Source organism: Oreochromis niloticus, linkage group LG3 (genome assembly GCF_001858045.2).
Source record: "Oreochromis niloticus isolate F11D_XX linkage group LG3, O_niloticus_UMD_NMBU, whole genome shotgun sequence".
NCBI lineage: Eukaryota > Metazoa > Chordata > Actinopteri > Cichliformes > Cichlidae > Oreochromis > Oreochromis niloticus.
In genome coordinates, this window is record NC_031967.2 from 9794213 (window position 1) to 9803969 (window position 9757).

Sequence of the window (9757 nt, forward strand, 5' to 3'; positions counted from 1 at the left end):
CACTAGGAAAGTTTCAAAGGAAGGGACAACTGAGCATGTGAGAAAAGAAGGAACACTTCCAAGTCTTACAAGCAGCATGTAGCCTAAAGGAACGATAGATGAAAGAAAAGCAGACTAAAAATGAAGTGGAGAGGACTGAAAGGCACTAAAACGAAGGGGTTAAACTTTGAATAAAATTGTACAATAAGCACTTTAAATGAGTAGAATCTTTTTGGGTTGCAAAAGCGCTTCTATTTTATTGCTAGCGGTTACAAGGTTGGCACCAAGTGGCTTCTCTCTTTATTTAAATATTAATTTCTATGTTAAAATCAGTGTATAATGAATGGATATGTGTCTGTACGGCACACAATTTTTATGCATCACTACTCTGTTCTGTAACAAGGACAAGCTTGTTCATTAGTGAAGTCCCTCATAAGGGTGAAGAAATTGCAAAAATCTTTTATATGAAGTTTAACTTCTGTGAAGTTTGGCCTAGAAGTCAGTAGCAAGCTGTCTAGCCGGCCCTGACCTTTGAGGGGACAGACAGCCAAAGAGTAAAACAAAGTATCAATGCTTATTAGCTGGGTTGCAACACTCCTGTTTTCCTATATATTTTTTCTTCCTCCCCTGCTCTACAAAATATCAATGGTTTGCAGACAGTTATGCAATGAATCGTTTATCCTTTAAAACACTGCAAACTTTTGATTAGCGAGCTAAGTCAACACGCTAACAACTCTGATAACTGGCCATTAGCAAACTTGTTAGCTTCGAGAACATTAAGATTTCTCTTCAGTAGAAAAAAACATGGACTCCATATTCCAAGCCAGCTTTAAGCATTACATTTCAGGTTATTTCTAAGTTAATACTTATATTTAACACTTAAATTTCGTGTCAGAGCATAAAAGAAATTAACTGGACTTCAAATTTAGAGGTGGTTCTAGGGTTTGTTGACCCACTATTAGTTATATGAGCCATCACATGACCCAAAGTGTAAAAAAAGGTGTTGGTCATTACTATGACTGCGGGTCAAGGGTGAAATCACTGAGACCTTGCCTGACCCTATTATTACTTATTGAGGTCACACAAGACAAGTGGACATAGATAGCCTCTAGTTACCATTCACCAGTGGACATATACTGATCAGGCATAACATAATTACCACTGACAGGTAAAGTGAATAACACTGATTTTCTTTTCGTCATGGCACCTGTGCATGGGTGGGACATATCAGCGAGGAATTCAACATTTTGTCATCAAAGTTGATGTGTTAGAAGCAGGAAAAATGGATGAACATAATGATTTGAGAGTCTGACAAGGACCAAAATGTGATAACTAGACAACTCGGCCAGAGCACCTTTAAAACTCTTGTTCTTGTGCAGTGTTCCCAATCTGCAGTGGTCAGGATCTATCAAAAGTGGTGAACCAGTGAGAGGGTCAAGGGGTGCTAAGGCTCACTCCGGGACCTGGGGAGTAAAGGCTGGCTCATGTGGTCCAATCCAACAGATGAGCTACAGCAGCTCAAATTATTGAAAAAGTTGATGCTGGTTATGATAAAGGAAGGTGTCAGAATACACAGTGCATCACAGTTTTATTGGGTATGGGGCTGCATAGAGCCACCCACAGACCAGTCAGGGTCCATATAGGCTCCTATTTCCATATAGGAAAGAAAGTGGACTGGTCAAATGAGTCACATTTTCTTTTACAGTACATCACAGGATGGCTGGGTCCATATGCATCGCTTACAGCAGAGGTTCCCAAAGTGTGGGGCCTGCCCCCTAGGGGGACGCAGAGCCATTGCCGGGGGGGGGGGGGGGGCGGTATGAAAAGAAAAAAAAGAAAAGAAGAAAGCTTGGACACTGCTAGCATTATGGACAGGTTTTTGACGGGGCTCCCACACAAACGCAAAGCAGGAGATGAAGCATCGCCAAATATGTTTCCAAACCAACTTCCTTCCAAGCCAAAGACTAGAAAATATGGTGAAGCATATCTTCCCTTTGGCTTCACCTGCACAAGTGCCAAGGTAGGTCTCCCCTGCATAATTAGTTTTCCCTGCGTCGGAAGCACGCGCTGGGCTCTCCAAATCACGGACAAACAGTATCCAACATTCTTGATTTTTAGTTCACAAACACTTCTTGTAATGACTACTCCTGACATTTTGGACATGTTAGCTCTTTATGCAGTAAAGTTACAGCAGGATACAAATAATATCAGGCTGATCCTGCCGTAATTTGTTCCCCTGGTTTAAATCACGGACAAACAGTATCCCACAGCTGTTTATGTTTTTGAACCCATTTTGCATAGAGAGACATTTTTTGAAAAATGTATTGACAGCAATGTTGAATATTATTACACAGGAAAAAAAACAGCTATATGTAAAATAATTACACCATGACGCCTCTGCCTTTCTAACTGCGTGTGTATGTAAGCGTGTAAAACCTGCAGATAGTCAGATTAACAGTAACAGTATTTTGTCTCTATCTGCCATTCTGCAATTCATCTCATGTAAACAATAGCGTGGCGCACAGCGTGATGTGAAAAGAGGCACATACCTCTGACGTTGCGTGACGAACTCTGTATTCCTCGTCCACACATAAACGCAAAAAAGGAGTTTTAAATAATCTCCATTTTCGGTGAATCGCAACGCCGTTTACGTGTTGACGAAAGGCCCAAACGCATAGAAACAGCTGAGTTTTCAAAAATACCCGTGTAGGTGTGGACGTAGCGTAAAAGAGTTAGTAGTATATTTTATTACTACCTGTAATTTATTGCCGTTTACTTGTAATTGCTTAATCGTTTACTAAATTTTTGAGGTGTGAAATAAACCGCAATGGAGCAAAATATGGGTATGTGTGTTTGGAGGATGTGTTTAGGTGGTGGTGGGGGGGCGCAAACATTTTTCTTGTAAAACAAAGGGGGGCCTGGCAAAAAAAAGTTTGGGAACCACTGGCTTACAGGCAATGTGATGTTTTGAGCAATGTTCTGCTAGGAAACCTTGGGTCCTGCCATCCACATGGATGATAGACACGTACCACCTACCCTAAGCATCGTTGCAGACCACGTACACCCTTTTATGGAAACAGTATTCCCTGAAGGCTGTGGCCTCTTTCAGCAGGATAGTGCGCCCCGCCACAAAGCAAAAATGCTTCAAGAATGGTTTGAAGAGCACAACAGTGAGTTGGCATTGTTCATTTGGACCCCAAAGTCTCCAGGTCTCTCCAGTGCTGGACAAGCAAGTCATGGAGGCCACACATCCCACCTTAAAGGATTTGTTGTTAACATCTTTGCGCCAGATACCACAGGACACCTTCAGGGAGTCCATGCCTCAATGGATCACGGCTGCTTTGGCAGCAAACAGGGGACCAACATAGTCAGGTAGGTGGTCATAATGTTATGTCGGATTGGTGTAGTTGGCCTCTATTTTAAAAATCATCTGACTTTCAGTGGAAAATGTGAACATTTGTATCCTTCAAACGGTGTCCTTTGCCCTTTAAGTGCACGTGTACAGCTGAAACTTCTTGTGGAGTATCATTCAAATTATCAGTTAAATGACACTTTTGCTTTTGACATTGTATTGCCTCATTTGTAAGCGCATAAGTGAGGAGAAAGTGTAGTTGGTGATCTTCGAACAAAGTCAACATGGGAGTGCCAGAAACTGCAGGCTAAAGGAGTCAACCCCAATGAACTCCTGTGCCAAAATGTCCAACTACAGAGCATTACAAGTTCATGTTTATAGTCTTTACAGTAACTCTTGAACTTCTACAACCAAATCACAAAGACAAATTAGTTTCACGATGAAGTATTAAACATAGAAACCCAAATTTCTCCAAAAAAAGAGTGTGTCCCCGCCTCCCTTCATCCCAGCATTATGTAGATTTTATCTAAGATATTAAGATGATGTTAATCCTCCTCATCTGATTTTTCCCCATTAATATAGCCTTCAGCTACATTTTTTGGCCTATCTGTGTCCTCTCCAGGTCAGAGGGATTATATGTGTCGCTCATGTCCAGTATCTGTATAATAACAGATTACATGTGATTAGACAGCACACAGACATATCTGTATAATCCTGACATCATTCATCTGACATGTGGTGAAAGTCAGCATATTTCAGCTGCTTTTCTAATGACTGACACCAAGACTGATTAAAGCGAGCACTTAATCACCTTATTAATTTGTGAATCTGTGTGTGTGGCTGCAATAAAGCTTCAAGCCATCTAAAAGCAACAATATATTGAAAGTTTGATTCTGCATCTGCATGTGTATAACCATACGGTAATGCATGGATATGCAGCATTATCATACGTGTGCGTTTATATGAGTCCACCATCTCTGTTGGGGTTATCCAGGCAAAAACTGACGAGGCGCTTACCCTTGCGTCCGATATTTTAAAAATGCTGTTAATAATGTTGTGTGGCTTGTTTTCAGCGCAGTAGAGGGTATATAATCTGCAAGGATTACTGCCTGTGGATTGAGACTGAGATTAAATTCACCAATCAGGGAGTCGTACTGCAGAAAGACAGATTAATTTGAGTGTGTATGAGGTCATGTGCTTTTATTGATGGCACGTTCAAAACCCAGGACAGACTCTACATGATCGGGGTAAAAGGGTTCTTATGGATAGTATTAAATGTGAGAAAAAGGTTTTGGTCGTTTTAGGTATTCAGTGATTACAGTTAATAGTTAATAGTAGTTAATACTTTTTTTTTTTAATGACACTCACTTCCACATCAGTTACAGCTTGATAGTACCGGGCTGGAGCCCCTTTTGTTTTCAGAAATCCCCTGATTGCAAACATCCAAATGGTGCTCTTGAGATCTGGTGATTTACTAGACCATCAAATCACTTTTAAGATGATTTGAGTTTTGTGACATGGTGTCTTATCCTGCTGGAAGCAGCCATCAGGATAGGGGTACACTGTGGCCATTAAGTGATGGATATGGTCAACAACAACCATACTGAGGTAGGCTACGGTGTTTCATTGAGAAACCTAAATAGTTGATACAGGGCAGGATGGATCCATGGTTTCATATATATGTGTGTGTAAGTGTATATATACAGAAATGCCCATTTTCCCAGTCCAGCCCTGGCTGTAACAAATAGTTATTTGAGTTGCTGTTGCCTTCCTACCAGCTTGAACCCATCTGCCCATTTTCCTCTGACATCCAGCAGAGAAATGCTGCTCACTGGATATTTCTCCTTTTTGCTCCATTCATTCCATTTAAATAGCCACGTTATGAAAATCATCACAGGAAAAAGCAACATATTTCCAAAAAATCATGTTTTTCTCTCACTTTAAATTATTTGCCTGTTCTGTGTGAAAAAACAGGTTAACAAACATCTATTTTCTCTTATTTCCCATATTTATCCATTTTGCTTTGACACGCACACACAAAATACACCCACTGTCCCTCCATTCTTCTTTTGACCTTTAAATACGCTGTCAGGTTTTTTTTTATATATATCTTTGTTGGGAGACAAACAAAATCTTAAATTGCCCCTGGGCTCCTGTTCACAAACTTACAATCAATGCTTTCTGACATTTAGAGGGGGAGGGGTATATGTGTGTGTGAGCATGTACAAGAGGATGCGCATGCATCTTATTACGTGAACGAGCAACCCAGCAGCAGATACAGTACACCTGTTCTAACCAGTCCCTGCTCACATCCATCAAAGTACAAATCTAAATTGTGAAAGTGACAGAGCTTTGCTGTCTTTGTAGTATATTTAAAATTTTCCAAAAGGGTAAAAAAATGACTTCCACTCACTAATTTTGGGATTACAAGGTTTTGGAATTTAGAAAGTTATTTTTCAACCATTAAAAAAACTCTTTATGACTTCAAAAACACCTGTACTACGTGCATGTATTAGTGAGTGTAGTTTGAAACAGAGAAATCCTGTGATTACACATAATAAAAGCGCCACATGTCCACTGCCAAAGTCGATACGAATCTATCGCAACATATGGAGGACAAAGTACTGACAGCATTTTTACAGTGAAGGCTATCAGCTTAAACCATACAAAATTCAATTGCAAAAAAACAAAGAGATACTCTCTGTGGGTACGTGCACTGAAAGAGCATAACACTTGACTCTGAAAAGTTTTAGCATAAATGACCTATTGGAAAATTGAGCAGGCCTTTCCAAATAATCAATACATAGTTACAGTGTAGAGGCAACACAATCAACATGAACACTGAGTTGTTTTCTAATTAACACTTTCACAGAAGTGCACAAATTGACCAGCTTGTGACATTGTGTGGCATCCTGTGGGTTAAGTGACTCTGACCCGGCATATCCTGGAAGGTCATTTAAAATGTTTGGACCAAACGCGCCCTCCCGTTTCCTTCTTTTTGTCTCGCTTTGGTAGCACGCAAACAACGTGTTTCCACCACCAAAGACTCGCAACAAATTATAGAGCAGCATGATTGAATATCTGTCTAACTGCAGCACTGTAAAAGCCACTTCTGTCATCAGTCAACAAGATCATTAATGCTGTCACGGTGGGCTCTGAGTAGCTGCTTTTTCAAGTGCCACAGTGACAGCTGGCAGTATGTTTCCATGGGCTTTATTGCAAATGTTCTCCAGTTTATAGCACGAAACAAAAGGATATTTATTGTGCTTTTGGGGGCTTTAAATTAATCAATGATCCCTTTAACTTTGTGCCAAGTGATCGATTAATTATTAATGTCACAGTTATTTTTATCTGTGACATGTAAATGAAACTGACATATAACGGGGAATATTGAATGTTATGGCAAATATCAAAAAGGGAAAAGAGCACACCTTCCACAGCTTGACTGACATTTACATTTTTTACTGTACAGACCTGCTTGAATGCTCTTACAAGGAGTCTTCCACTTGCCAAAGGGTAACCACACACTCTTAGAAGACTGTCCGGTAAAAGGTTAGGATGTGCTCTGGGGTTGAGTGCACTAATCAGAGGGACGTCAGAGTGCAGAGTCCATCTGAGGCAGTTTACATCAAGCCTTTTTCCCTTCTAGCCATGCACACCCTCCTTGAAGTGAACTTTATTTACAACTGATTTGCAACAACAAATACATTTTGAATTGAAATGAAGGTAAAATGAGTTACGTTTACAATTAACCTCACACGGAGATGCTTTTTATTCATTTCTGTGCTAGTTTCAAAAACCTTGATTCAGATTATATACATCCAATATTTATGTGACGGTTTTTGGTGTTTTTCCTTACGACATCATGATTCTTGTTTAGGATTAAGTACAGTGAAAGTCATCAGTGACATGAAATACACTGCAACTATAAAGATTTTATCAAAACAATATTATTTTCTAGCTTTCTTGCCTTCTGTCCACAATCACGCAGGCCTAGTGATCAGTCAGTGACCCCGTGGCAACAAAAGGTTCCTAGGAAAAAGTGTGCCCTCCACAGCCAGATGGTAAGTGGTAGCTGAAGGTTGCAGGTAGTAACTAAGTGAAATGTGTACATGTATATGATGCTGCACCAAAAACCTGCCCCTAGAAACCGCTTTGGTTGCTAGGTGCAGGTTGAAAGGTAAATTGCACAAAAGATGTTTCTCACCAAGTTGCAGTGCGGGTTGAAAAAGTGTGATACAAACTGGAAACAGAGAATGTTCACCTTGAAAAAACCTTTTGAATGCTTTAGTCTTACTACAGCCTGGAGAGTAAATTGTAAAGGGCGTGAAGAAAGTAAATTGATTGTAGACCAGTCAGTTCAAACTAGGTCAGGGCAAATAGAGCAATCTGCTAGGGACCAAAGCAACCACCAAGATGTTTTTGATGCAGAACCTTCTGGCAATAGCCAGCAACCACTCTCCAACCGACTGGGGAATGCAAATTTTTCCTAGCAACTGCAGGATCCCAAGGGGTCACTAGGCCTGTGTGACTGAGGCCTTTATAAAAGTCATCAAGCAAACCCTGGACTCTGGTGTTAAAGCCCATTTTCAATCCCATGGTGCCCAGACCAGTCTCACAGCATGTGTGTATAAATGTATAAACAGTCGGCATATTTTAGCCAAAATGATTTTTTTCCAAACCCAAATAAGTAGTTATTTTGTTGCCTAAATCTAACAAAGTACATAGGTTTGACTTAAAACAAACCCTGCTTTATTATACTTTCACATCATCACAGGCATTATAATTAACAAAATAAGACCATGTTCTATACAGTAAAATGTGGAGCTAATAACTGAGACCATGAACTCATCAACAAAGTGTCTACTGAGGTCATAGATCGAGTGAATAGAAGAGTAATTTTCTTCTTTTTGTAACCCCAAAGCTTCTTCCATCTTTTATGTGTATTCTAGCTGTGAAGACACACACAAAGAAGATGTCATGTTTATTTTGTTAACAGCCCTCAGAGTGTTTAGCAGAGATTTATTCAGTGTGCAGTGTACATGAAAAAAAGCAGTTTGTGTCTACGAACTTAAAAGAATGGATTAAATCAAACTGCTGTCGGGTCAAAGTGCAGCTTGGTCAAAGGGAAATGCACAAGATGTCTTACATGAGCTTTGGTGTGCTTGCAAACAGGACAGTTAGTTCCGGGTGTAGAATATTACTATAGCACCACTGCTAAAGGATATCCCCCCTGATAGTATTTAATGACAGCCTTGAAATTGCTGCATAGCCCATTCACCTGAACTACCACCAGCAATGATGAACTTGAAATGAATTAGAAAGAAAAAGAAAAGTTGGACTGGAAAGTCTTAAAAACTTTGTTTGAACGTTGATTCTATCAGTAGAAGGAAAATTCATTTGCTGAATGAAAGAGACAAATTCTCCAGGCAGACCAGAACGAATAAAATGTAATTGGAATAGGCTCGGGAAATGAAAAGACTACTAAAATGTAAACAAGGTAACCGCACACATCTTCTTCCCGTCTCAAAGACATAACAACTGACTTTGGGGTATTAGAGCATTTGACACAAATAAACATATTGCAGCAAATGTCATCTGTCTAGACGGTCACACCAAAACACAGCGACACGCCAGAACCAGCCAACTGAAGAACACCGATGCCTTAAAGCCTCGTCGTCTCACAACAGCGGGATTGGAACAGGATAATACCCGTGTTCAAAAACAGCCTTCCAACCCTTCTATCCCTTTGTATAATCCTCTTCATCTATTCACCCCAAAAACACTTCCCAAATAATCAGCTTAAGTCACAAGACTGGGGCTCTTAATTAAAGTTCACTATTAAAAATGTGTGCGCTCCTTTAAAGAAAATCACATCTATGAGAGTTAGGAATGAAAGGTGGATCAGCGCTATTGTTTATCATTCAGCGCGTGCAGCTGATTTTCTTTAAGGAAGATTTCAGCGCGCTTGCAGAATTTACAATACTCTCCTAATTTCATTATTCAAGCACTGGCTGTGTAATCCATCTGAGCCTATTACTTTTTGTTTAGACATTGAATCATCCCCCTCAAGTCCCAGTTGTATCTGTCGTGGCTCAGATCGGATCAATGGGGCTGATTTAATTCTCAGTCAGGGCACTCAATATTTGTAACTGATGCTAATTTAGATGTTAATGATACCATCCAAATAACACATTCGAAGTCAAGGTCATGTAAGGATGAGGGGTGGGAGGAAACGGGATGCTCGAAGAACAACAATAAAATCAAAGGTACAGAAGATTACACGGTGTAGGCTGAATTATGGAGCTGACATCCAAATTGACAAAAGACACTGCTTTGTGTCTCACCCTGCAACATGTTAGTGGCTTAAATAAATAGTGTTGTTGGCTTTTTATTTACAAAAAGGACCGAGGAATATCTGTGCTT